This window comes from Pseudopodoces humilis, chromosome 6, assembly GCF_049639895.1.
Source record: "Pseudopodoces humilis isolate 2021_Gansu_Grassland_sample_001 chromosome 6, ASM4963989v1, whole genome shotgun sequence".
NCBI classification, from domain to species: Eukaryota; Metazoa; Chordata; class Aves; order Passeriformes; family Paridae; genus Pseudopodoces; species Pseudopodoces humilis.
In genome coordinates, this window is record NC_142205.1 from 66,029,680 (window position 1) to 66,040,372 (window position 10,693).

Here is a 10,693-nt window from a genome sequence, read left to right on the forward strand (position 1 = left end):
ATAATGATTTAGAAATTACCAAATAACGTGACTAGGTACAGACTTAACAGTGCAAATGATAAAAAATAAGACAAAAAAAAAAAACAACCCTTGCTAGATAAATAGCTGACTGAAAGTAGAAATACAGAGCTTATCTAAGTGCATCATAGTCATACTAATTTTAATAAAAAATAATTACAGTGCTAATCTTTTCTATAACAGCATGTTGTATGGAGCTCTTTGATGAGGAAAAATAAAAAGTAAGAAGTAGTTTTGGGGTTGATCTCTGTTCTCAAGTCTTCAAACCCTGTTCTGGAGGATGGTGCTTTGAGAACTAAGCTAAAATATAGTAACAAAATGGTGGTAAATGGACTGAGAGGGGGAAGGTGTTAATCTTTTCCTTGAAGTGATGCCACACACAGCCAGGAGCAGTGCAAGAATCTGAAGAAGGGCCAAAAGGGGAACAAAAATTAAATGAGCTCTGGACTAGAACATCCCTGTGAAACAGGGAATCCTCTTTCTGGTTTTCCCTGAGGGGAGGAGAGGCCTGTGTGGGCAGCATCTGGCTCTGGTGCTATCACAGGCTTGAGAGACAGAAACACCCCTGAGCAGCACAATTAGATGGAGTCCCTGCCAGTTGAAGGCACATTATCTTAACTCTGTCACTGCCTGTGCTGCTGACATCATGGATGTACATCTACAGAAATCCTGGCCTTGTATTTAAAACTGTCTGAGAGCTCTGTTTGTTGTGTCACCTCCATTTGGTGGGTTACACAGTTGTTTTTCCTCCATGGCTCCTTTAAGGAGAGATGATTTTGTAATTTGAACCACAAGCAAATTAGCTATCACTCTTGGCTAGTGCATTTATGGACTTTGTGTTCAACCTGGTTTTAAAACTTGCTCATCTGTCTCGCTGGCTCCTGTGTTTTAGGGGGCTCTAATGTTCCTATAACCATTAAGATCTGGCCACGTTCTGTTCCAATGCAACAGCTCCTCAGAGCTGTAGGAAGTTTTATTTCTGTTGCACATCTGCAGTGAGAGCCAGGCATTTGAAATCTGAGCCCCTTAAGGGCCCATGTCTGGGAGATATTGATCATCTCCCACAACTTTTCGTCTGCTTCCAACTCCCACTGCAGCCAGCGGGAGCCGAGGCTCTCTGCACCTTGCAGGATCAGGCTCGCAGAGGTTGCTCTTGGAGGAGGCTGTCTGCCTCTGCCTTCAGCTGGCTGGCTGATCTCTCATCAGATGGCTCCACGTGTTACTGGACATCCCAGATAGTCCTGCTGTCAGCTGAAGGTAGAACAATATCTGCATTGTCTGGGCTGGAGCTGAAAAGCTGCTAAGTGAAAGCAAGCTGGAGTCATGGGTTTCAGCTTTTTTGAAAATTTGCATGTGAGGCTTCATTTTATAATATTGCCTGTCTTGAGAAGGGATATATTTTTCAGGAACTTTGGTGTTCTTGTAATTTTTTCTGTTCAATAATTTAATAGTTAAAGCAGATTAATAATTAAAGGTGGGATTAATTTCCAGGTTGGGCTTTTCTTGGCTACTTTATGGCAGTTTGGGTTTGCTTTTTTGAAGTTTTGTCCTGCTTAGACTAGCAAAGAAACAGGGAGGTGGCTTGAGAACTCCAGCTCTCTGAGATGATGGAGACAGTTCAAGTGCGAAAAGATCCCCAAAGAATCTTCAAAAATAATTGTGAACATTTATAATGACTGGAAATGAGAACTGCATCTGAGCCAGTGGGAGGTGAGGAGGAGGGAAACCTCACCTGAGCACAGCCTTTTTTTTCAGTGGAGGGATAAAGAAAAGATTTCTAGAGCCAGGGCCCCAAATTCTTGCACTTCTCAGGGTATGAACAGTCCCTTTTAGCTGCTTCTCATAGGATTTATGAATACAGAAAATTATTGACATTAGCACAGGTGCATTTTTAGAGTAGGTGACTGTGGATAGCATCATGGATGTTTTTCCTTATGTTCTGTGAATAAAAGATTTTCTGAAGGGAGACCATACTAAAGTATAAGCCAAGTTCTACTTTCTGCAGGGTTCTAACACTTATATAGTGAAGAAAAGGAAAAAAAAATAATTTAAAGCACAGAAAGAGCTCATTTTTAGGAATCTGAAGCACCTGTCAAGCAGAAATTGCACAGAGCCTCAAAAGAGCAAACCCAAGCTACCCTAAAGTAGCCAATAAAAGTTGAAGGAATTATTAAAATGTTGAGCTTAACACGTACTGAGTAAACCCCATTTTCTCCCCTACTTGCACACAGCTATTTTGAGTACACTCAGCACTCACTTTATTCCCCAGGCCTCCATTCCCAAATGGAACAGGATGCTCTTAGTTGCCTTCCCAGTCAGAGCTTTGGTCTTGAGCTTTTCTGTTTTCACTGGAGTCAGCTTAGGCTGTATTTAAGCCAAAGTGCACAGTGCATTGGACAGGTGAAAACTGGCAATTTGAAAGTATGATGTCTTTTCCAGAGACTGGATCTATCCTCATCCTAGGCAATTATTTTGGCAGTGCAGTTTCCATTTTCCAAGCAGCAGTGCTGCCAAAGATTTTGATCAGTCAAGGGCAAAAAACTCTGCTAAAAAAAGTTAAAGCTAAATCAGCAGCACGTTGAAATTGATAGGTGGATGTGGAACAGTAAACAGAGGAAAGCAGAAATATATCTGCTACATCTTCCCTAGATTTTGTTCTTTTGGTGCAAATATCTGCTGTGCCTGTGCAGATTCAATATTGATAGTTTAAAAGGACAATAACTTGTCTGTGCAAGAGTCACCTGCAGCCTGATGCACATATTGCCATTAAGTAGCTCTTGTAAAGATCTTTGCAGGTGACCAGCACTTTTCTGAATGAGTTAAAGAGCTGTTGCATATTTACTGAATCTTCTGATACTGAAATTTTTCTGTCAGAGCAAAAAATTATTCATTTAGGAAACCTCCTAAACCCAATCTGAGTTTTCTTGATGTGGAAAGCAGGATGTGGGAAGAGTGGAAAGAGGAAATGGTGCATGTCAGGCTCCCAGTTTCAAAGTCAGGGCATTGCCAGAATGTGCATCTGACACCAAGGATGCTCCTGGATGCCATGATGTGGTTTTAGTTACAATTGACCCTGGTGTGGGGGTCATGTCCCAACTATCAGTGCTCTTTCTTCAGGAATAATTCTCACAGTGACTTTATGATTGGTTCACTCTCCAAAACAGTTATTCTAGACTCTCTGAGGAAAAAATTATTTGTGCTTTTATATAAAGAAAATATTTGAAAACCTAGGAACAGCTTGGTCTTGCTTCTCCCCACCTGGATGAAGTGTTCCTGCTTTTAAACAATTTTAACAGCTGCCAGGAAGCCATGGTTGTATTTGATCTGTCAGTGAAATTAGTTCTTGTTGTTAATAAAACCTGATCTCACAGACTGGGTGTTTGAGAAATCTGTGCAGCAAATGTAACCATCAGTGTGGGAACAGGAGTCAGCATTAAACTTCAGTGTTTATCAGAGCAGATACAGAACCTAAACACGTGGAGGAAAAGATGACTTTATTGGTAGGAATGTGGGCACTTCAGGGATTAGATATGAGTTTTCTGGATATTTCTGTGATCTATTTAGCTTCCTGTCTTGTTTTAGGCTGTATTTAACTGAATTCATGTGCCTCTCTGATGTCCCTGGGGCTATTTACTGGGTTATTCATGCCCTTAAATGTATTAAGAAGTCCTCAGGGAGATGTTTCAATAACAAAATAAAATAGATTTGAAGTAAACCTAATTAATTAAGAATTCTGATTTTCATTACATTGTATTGATGTAAATCAGATACTGGATAGAAGTAGAAACAAAATGATAGAGGTGGTGGCATTTCCTGGAAGATTTCTGGTATGGTGCTTGTTGTCAGATAAAGAGGATCAGATTTTTAGCATGGCTATGTAGACATTTTAGTATTTGAAAGACAATTCCAGAAAAACACACAGAGAAAAAAAGAGATCACAGCTTAAATAAGGAATCTTCCCAGTGTTGTATCCAAAGAGAAAATATAGCAGAGAGCTGTATTTGGGAGGTACAAGAGCTGTTTTGACTTTGCAAAGTTATGTAGTACTTCACCTGGTATTTCCAGAAGAATATTTTGTTCAGGCAGTGGAATCCCACCCAGCATAGCAGAATTTGGGTTTGAGTCCTGACTCTTAAAGATGTGAAAATTAGGCTTAAGGATGCTCATAGCATTTTGTTCATATTCTTGGAAAAATAGGAGCCTGAAAAATAGTAAAGGCCATGTCATGTACTTATGTGTTGTGATTAATCTGGGCCAGGGGAGGAACCTCATCCCTTGCTGCACCTAAGGACAGCTGCAGTCCCTCCAGCCTTCCTGGGAACACTGCTTTTGAGGAAAGCACCTCAGTTGCGTGGGAGAAAACAATACAGAAATAAGAATTTGGCAGGGTCACAAATGGGGGCAAAGAATGCAGCTGAGCTTTTGTATGTCATGGGAAGCTTTGGAGGTGCCTGCACCCTTGGTCTTGTCCCTTAACTCAGCTCCCCAGGAGACACTTGTGTTAACCTCATTTCCACGTCTCTGCCCAGCTGGACTGACTGCAGAGGTGATGCTGGACATGGGCACAATGAGAAGGCTTTTTTGTGCCCCTGAAGGGTCACCTGCAATAAAATAAAGAGGGGAAATATCTCAGGGCAGAAAATGCCCTCTCTTGGACTGATAAAGGTAAGAAATGTCCATGTGCATGTTAATTTACTGAGGGGAACACAGCTGGAGTTATTGTGTGATTTTTTTGGAGTTCTTAGTGATGTAATCCTCCTAGTAAAATGACATTACTTTAAAGATCATCTTTGCATTCTTTAATAAATATGTAAGTGTTAAAAAAGTAGGAGCCTGTACAACATTTGTCCTCTGTTAATACTGAAATACAGATTTCCTGTAAGCCTATGAAGTTTAGGCTTGCATTATATTCTTGGGTTGTTCGTGCTTGTTTTTGAAGGAAACTCTGTGGTTGTTCATCACACTCACATTTTCAGTTGATTGCAGTGTGAACTGAAGATGCTTTTATATGTTGGAAATGCTTTATTTGTCTATTTTTCAATTATTTTATTTTTTTTTAAACCCCACTCACTTACTTCAACTCCACTATTTAAAGGCAGAACAAACTACAAAAATCCCCAGCCACCCCACAAACTGCCAAAGGCTGATCAAAAGCTGCTTCACTCTGCTTGTACATGTGATCTTATCAGGCTGGCCTTTTCCTTTCCAGGTGTCACAGTTTTATGTGGTGTAAATGATACTCTCATTACCCAGATGGTCTAAGAAGGCAACAGCTTCTGGGAGGTAAATGCTATTTAATTCTCTACATCCAGGGTCTATAAAAAGAGAAACTGGTCAGTTAAGTGTCTGAGTATTGCAAAATTCATTTGGGAACTGAAGCCTTCAACCTACTGAGTGTGCACTTGACCAGATGTGGCCTCATCTGTACAGACAGCAGCCAGACCGCCAATAAAATTATTCAAAATAAGACTCAAGAGTGGCAATCACAGGACTGCTATTCTCATCACAATGAGCTCAACTGTGCACAAGCAGTGAGGGTTTAGCTCTCATTCACACTGAAATATAATGGGTTTGAAGGGAGGAGGATTTTTCTGTCTTTTCTTGTAGTTTTGTTTTGGTTGTTTGTGTTTTTTTTTGTGAGGGGTGTGTTGGGATTTTTTTGGTAGGTGTTTTTGTTCTTTTGTTCATGTGTTTGTTTGTTTGTTTGTTTTTCCCCAGAGAAGTATCTGACAGTGAATTTGATCCTAATTTTTTGTACAGATATTTTTGGGAAGAAGAGAGATAATTCAGCACAGCTTAAGAGAACCAATAATTGGGCACAAAGGGCTTAATTAATTTTGTTCCTGGATAATGGTGTATAGCATAGAAATTAAGTGTATATCACTGAAATTAAAATCACATATCTGAGGGCAGAGCTGACCCATATAAAGTAAGTGTGGCCTCCCTCCTAAATGCCAGAAGCTACTGGACAGCTTTCAGAATGTCTCCTTGGAAATTACTTTAAGTCAGCAAATAGCCAGACACAGAAGTATTTCAAATTACCTTGTTTTTGTAAATGTTAGTTTTTCTGGAGAGAGATCTGCATGCAGCAAAGTTTGCTATCCAGCTGAATTAAGTTAAAAATAGACTGAGCTAAGGTAAGCAGGTGCCATCCCAGTGGTATTCTTGAAATAGCACCAAAGTACTCTAATTCTGGGTTTGACTGCCCCCAGTCCTGGTCCCCAGGTCTTTTGATATGAAGCTCTGCCAGAGTTTGCTGCCTCAAAGACTTACAGGTGATGGAAAAGTGCTTCTCTGCCCAGGGGAGTCCTCAGTCCCAGAAGATCCCCCAGGGCTGGGGATCTGGGGAGAAGACCCTGTACAGCTCACTGTTTTTTCCTGTTCTCATCTGGGAAAAATACAGAAGGATCAAAGTATCAAAGAAAAGAAACAAGAATTTTGGGTTTTTTGGGTGGGGGTTTTGAATATCAATAATTATTAAAGCTGACATTGAGGCTTCACTGATACTCAATTCTAGAGCTTCTTGTGTCTTTGATTTTTCTAGTAATCTACTCTCCAGCTGACCTTCTAAACATCTAGCCTCTGAAATATTTTCCTGCTCACCATCTCTATTTTTTTAAGTGTAAAAGTGTGAGAAAAATTGCCAAGAACTGAACAGCAACATGAAGTTGAAACTTTATTTGGGTTGCTAATCAGAACAAGAGCCTCTAACGCTCTTAATAGAAACACTAGCAAAGTGTAACTTGATGATACCCACATTTGAAGGAAATAGTTAATGTTACAGCACAACTGAACAAAAATCCTTTGAAAGCTGTAGAAGAGGCTGTTGTTGATGCTAATATAGGTTGATAGCCAAGGTCTGAAATTAATAAGAGAGTCTAGCAAGGCAAGGCTTCTAAATTACTGAGGAGACAGAAGATGAACAGAGAGAAGAAATTACTTTTTAAACCAGCTGATCTGCTTTAAGGCCAAGCTGAGTACAGATGATAGGAACTGAAAGCAGGAAAAAGAGTGTTTGCTAACGTGTTCTGAGCAAGGGCAGGTGAGTTTTGGTTGGGTTGGGTCACAATTGGTGGTGAAAGAAGCCAAGTGTCTGATGAAAGGTCAGGCCATTAGCAGACAGCCCAAACTGGGCTTTGTGGTTATCCTGTGCAGAGCCAGGACTCGGAGTCAGTGATCCCTATATCCTTCCAACTCAGGATATTCCATGTTTTGTTTGGGTAAAAATGTCCATGGGTGGTGAAAGAGCTGGGAATACTTGGAGAGTGCTGGAAGGTCTGAAATTTCAGTGATAGAAGTCATTGTGACCTACCTGACTGAACTCTGAATTATCTTCTAAGGAACAAGAGAGATGGAGGGTCATCTATGCAGCTGTAACTTGTGCAGCAGCTGTGGGCAAAGAGAAGAATGCACTGGTCAGAAAAATATAAAGCTACACAGAGAATGTCTGAAACTCAGCTAAATTCACTTCAGAAAACTTTGTAACTTCAGATTCACTCTTGCAGTGCCCATCATTGGGTGTATTTTGCTTTCTCCTGGTTTCCAGTGGTGCAGTGGTGTTCCCATTGCTGGCTAGGAAGATCTCTGAAGCACATCTTAGCTATTGCCTTTCCTCTGACTGTTATTAGTGTTCTCTAGTGAAGATCATATTCTAACCAAAGTGTTATCTTTCTCCTTGTAATTAAGTGACAGAATTGTAGTCTTCAAGGAAAGATATCACTTTTTCACTCCGGGAAACTAGAATATCTGCCTCAAGACCATTGTTTAACTTATTGATGGATATATTTTTGTACTATTTAATTTCTGTATTTGTTTTGTCCTATTGCAGTATTTAAGTATATTTCATAATTGCTCAGTATTATTTAACCACTAAAAGTAAAGTACAATGATTTTATTAACACTTTTTGTAATTGCATAAGCTTTGGAATGGGATAGACATAATATAGGTTAAAAATTCTAAAATTAAGATTTTTATGCATTACTCTAACTTTTGACTGAATCTGCCTGTTATGATGTTGGGAGCTGGAGATCTCATTGGAACTGATAAGCATGAGAGGTCAGTTAGCAAAATGTCAGAAGCACTTTATCTTCCTATTACTTAAGCAGCCTCTCCCTAGCCTGCAAATGCCCAGAGCACCAGGCCACATGAATGCTGGAATCTGAAGTTTTCCCTGGGGTCTGAGTACATAAAGGGAATATATTTAGTGGAGGAGTATGTGTGCACAAATAGAGGAGCCCACATTGCAGCTGAAACCAAGCCAAAGAAATTCTCAGAATTGATTCTTCCTTCAGAGGAGAACCAATACACGTGAGAGAGATGCTCAGAGACTGAGGGCATGCAGGGGCAGCATTTGGGGTAGAAGATCTGATGGAAAGAGTCTTGGAAGTATAAGCAAGCACTCCCTATCTCTTCCTGAGGGATCTGTGCAGGGCTGAGGGAAGAGAGGGCTTTGTACACATTTGTTGTAACTTAAGTGGGATCGCATCAAAGAGGAGCCTGATGCCATGGCCAGCTTCACCTCCTAACACAAACAGCATGAAACTCTGCAGATGTTTTGCCTTGGTCACCTGGAGCTGTTTTTCAATTTGTACAGTCCAAAATTAAATACAAGTCCTGCTCACACAAGGGCTGTGTATTTTCCATAGCTGTTGGGGAACCTTGCTGTAGTTCCCTGTGTTTTGAATTCCATTCTCAAAAATCTATGTATTTTCATGCTGCAAAGCTAATATGCCTCTCTTTAGCCTAATTTTCCCTAGCTGTCTTTTCCCTTTTTGCTTTTTTTTTTTCCTCCTCAACCTACTAAATATAGTGGGCTTTTTTTGCTTTAGAGCTAATAGTTCTTTAAAATACTCATTCTTTAAAATACTCATTTATTTTTCTGACCATAAATGCACCACAGCACTAGAAAGTGCTAAGTCATAATAAAAAAAGCATATTGCAGCTGGAACTGATATTTGGTGCATTTAGTAGATCCTCCCTCTGATCTTATGACAATGTAACTGAACCATAAAAGATGGAACACTGCATTAGCTCAGCTAAATATACATCAGCTACTCAAAAAAACTCCCATTTTCAATTCTAGGCTCCAACAGTAAAAATAAAGGCAACAGAGAGCTTGGTGTGGTTAGATAGTGCTGTTTATTGCTGGTGGGCTCATGCAGGGAGGGCACTGAACAAGCCTTTAAAATATTAACTTGAGCAACAGTAGAGCTCCTTCTGTCCCCAAATAAGCATTCAACAAAACTGCTTGGGTAACAGATAGGGGGAAGGGTTAGAGGAAGAGTTATATCCAAATGTGGAGAGAATGAGAAACAAAAACCACTCTACCTACTGATAAATTGGAGGGATGCAATGGAAGATAAAAATAAGTGAAAACCAATTGCAGCCAGTAAATAAAAATGCCAGAAGAGAGGTGTCGGGACAGAGGAAAAGCATTTGGGGAGTGCAAGTCTTGGTTACAACACTGTGGTGTAATCCAGCTGCATTTTGAAGGTTTGCTCATGGTCAGCACTAATCATGGCAAGTGGATGTGTCGATGTGCAGCTGATGACTCTGCAGGGAAAGGCAGGAATGGAGATTAAAACCTGTCTCCTGGCAAACACCTCCTTCAGGTGATTTGATCTGATTCAGGAGAGCTATTTCAATTTCAATAATCTATTTAAGAAATAAATATTTAAATTTTAATACTTTGCTTTTTGGCCTAATATCTTTTTTTGTTACTTACTTTCTGTTTGTAGGTCTCCCACAAAAACAAATATGTAATAATGCTCTCCCTGCTAGATTTTTAAACCAATTATCCACTCTTGGTAGAGAATTAGGGATCTAGAGATATTATTATACAAAACAAAAGACAGCTGGGACTAAATTCAGCAAAGATATTGTACTAATGTTCCCTTGAGGGGGAAAAATCAGGAGCAGTTCATCCAGGCATCCCAGAATGAGTGTGAAGGAATAAGCACAGAGTGAAAGCTTACCCTTTATCCACAGGAAAACTCTCTGTGAGCTGTGGCCTATTAGACAACAGAGAATCCATTCTGGATTCCTTCATGCCTAAGGAACAAACTCAACTTTCCTGTGGTGCAATTGCAGGAACAGTGGATTGCAGAGCAGGCTTCCAAGGAAAAGCTGCCAAAAGGCTGCACCCTCTTAGTTACCCCTCACTGCATGCATGAACTCAGCTATGGCACATGTCCCAGTGCCCATTTTGTGTTCCTGCAGGTCAGCTCTCCAAAAGCCTCTGATCACTGAGTACTTTTAAAAATACCTCAGGTGCTTTTTCTTTCCCTAGAAAATTTAGTTGTATAACTTTCTGTTTGGGTTTCACCTCCAAGTCTTGGATTCTCCACCTGGAGATGGAAGAATTAAAGGAGTAAACTCTCTTCCCATGCAGCCATGGGATAAGGAGCTTCCTCAGTTGAGACAGAAAAAATAAACAAGCAGGTCATCCAAGGGATTAAAGAAGAGATTGGCTCTACAACCCTTGGTTTATGAGATGCCAGCTGTTAACATGAGAGTTGCCTGTAGTTGTAGAAGGATTTTCTGTTGCTGCTGTTGGAGTGCCAAAAGGAGGAGGTATAATCAAAGCATAAGGACCTGATCCCTGAAGTAGAAGTTAAGAAAAAAAGTAAAATATGCTCTATTTGTGTAAGCATGACCTGGGAGCTTTCTTCATCA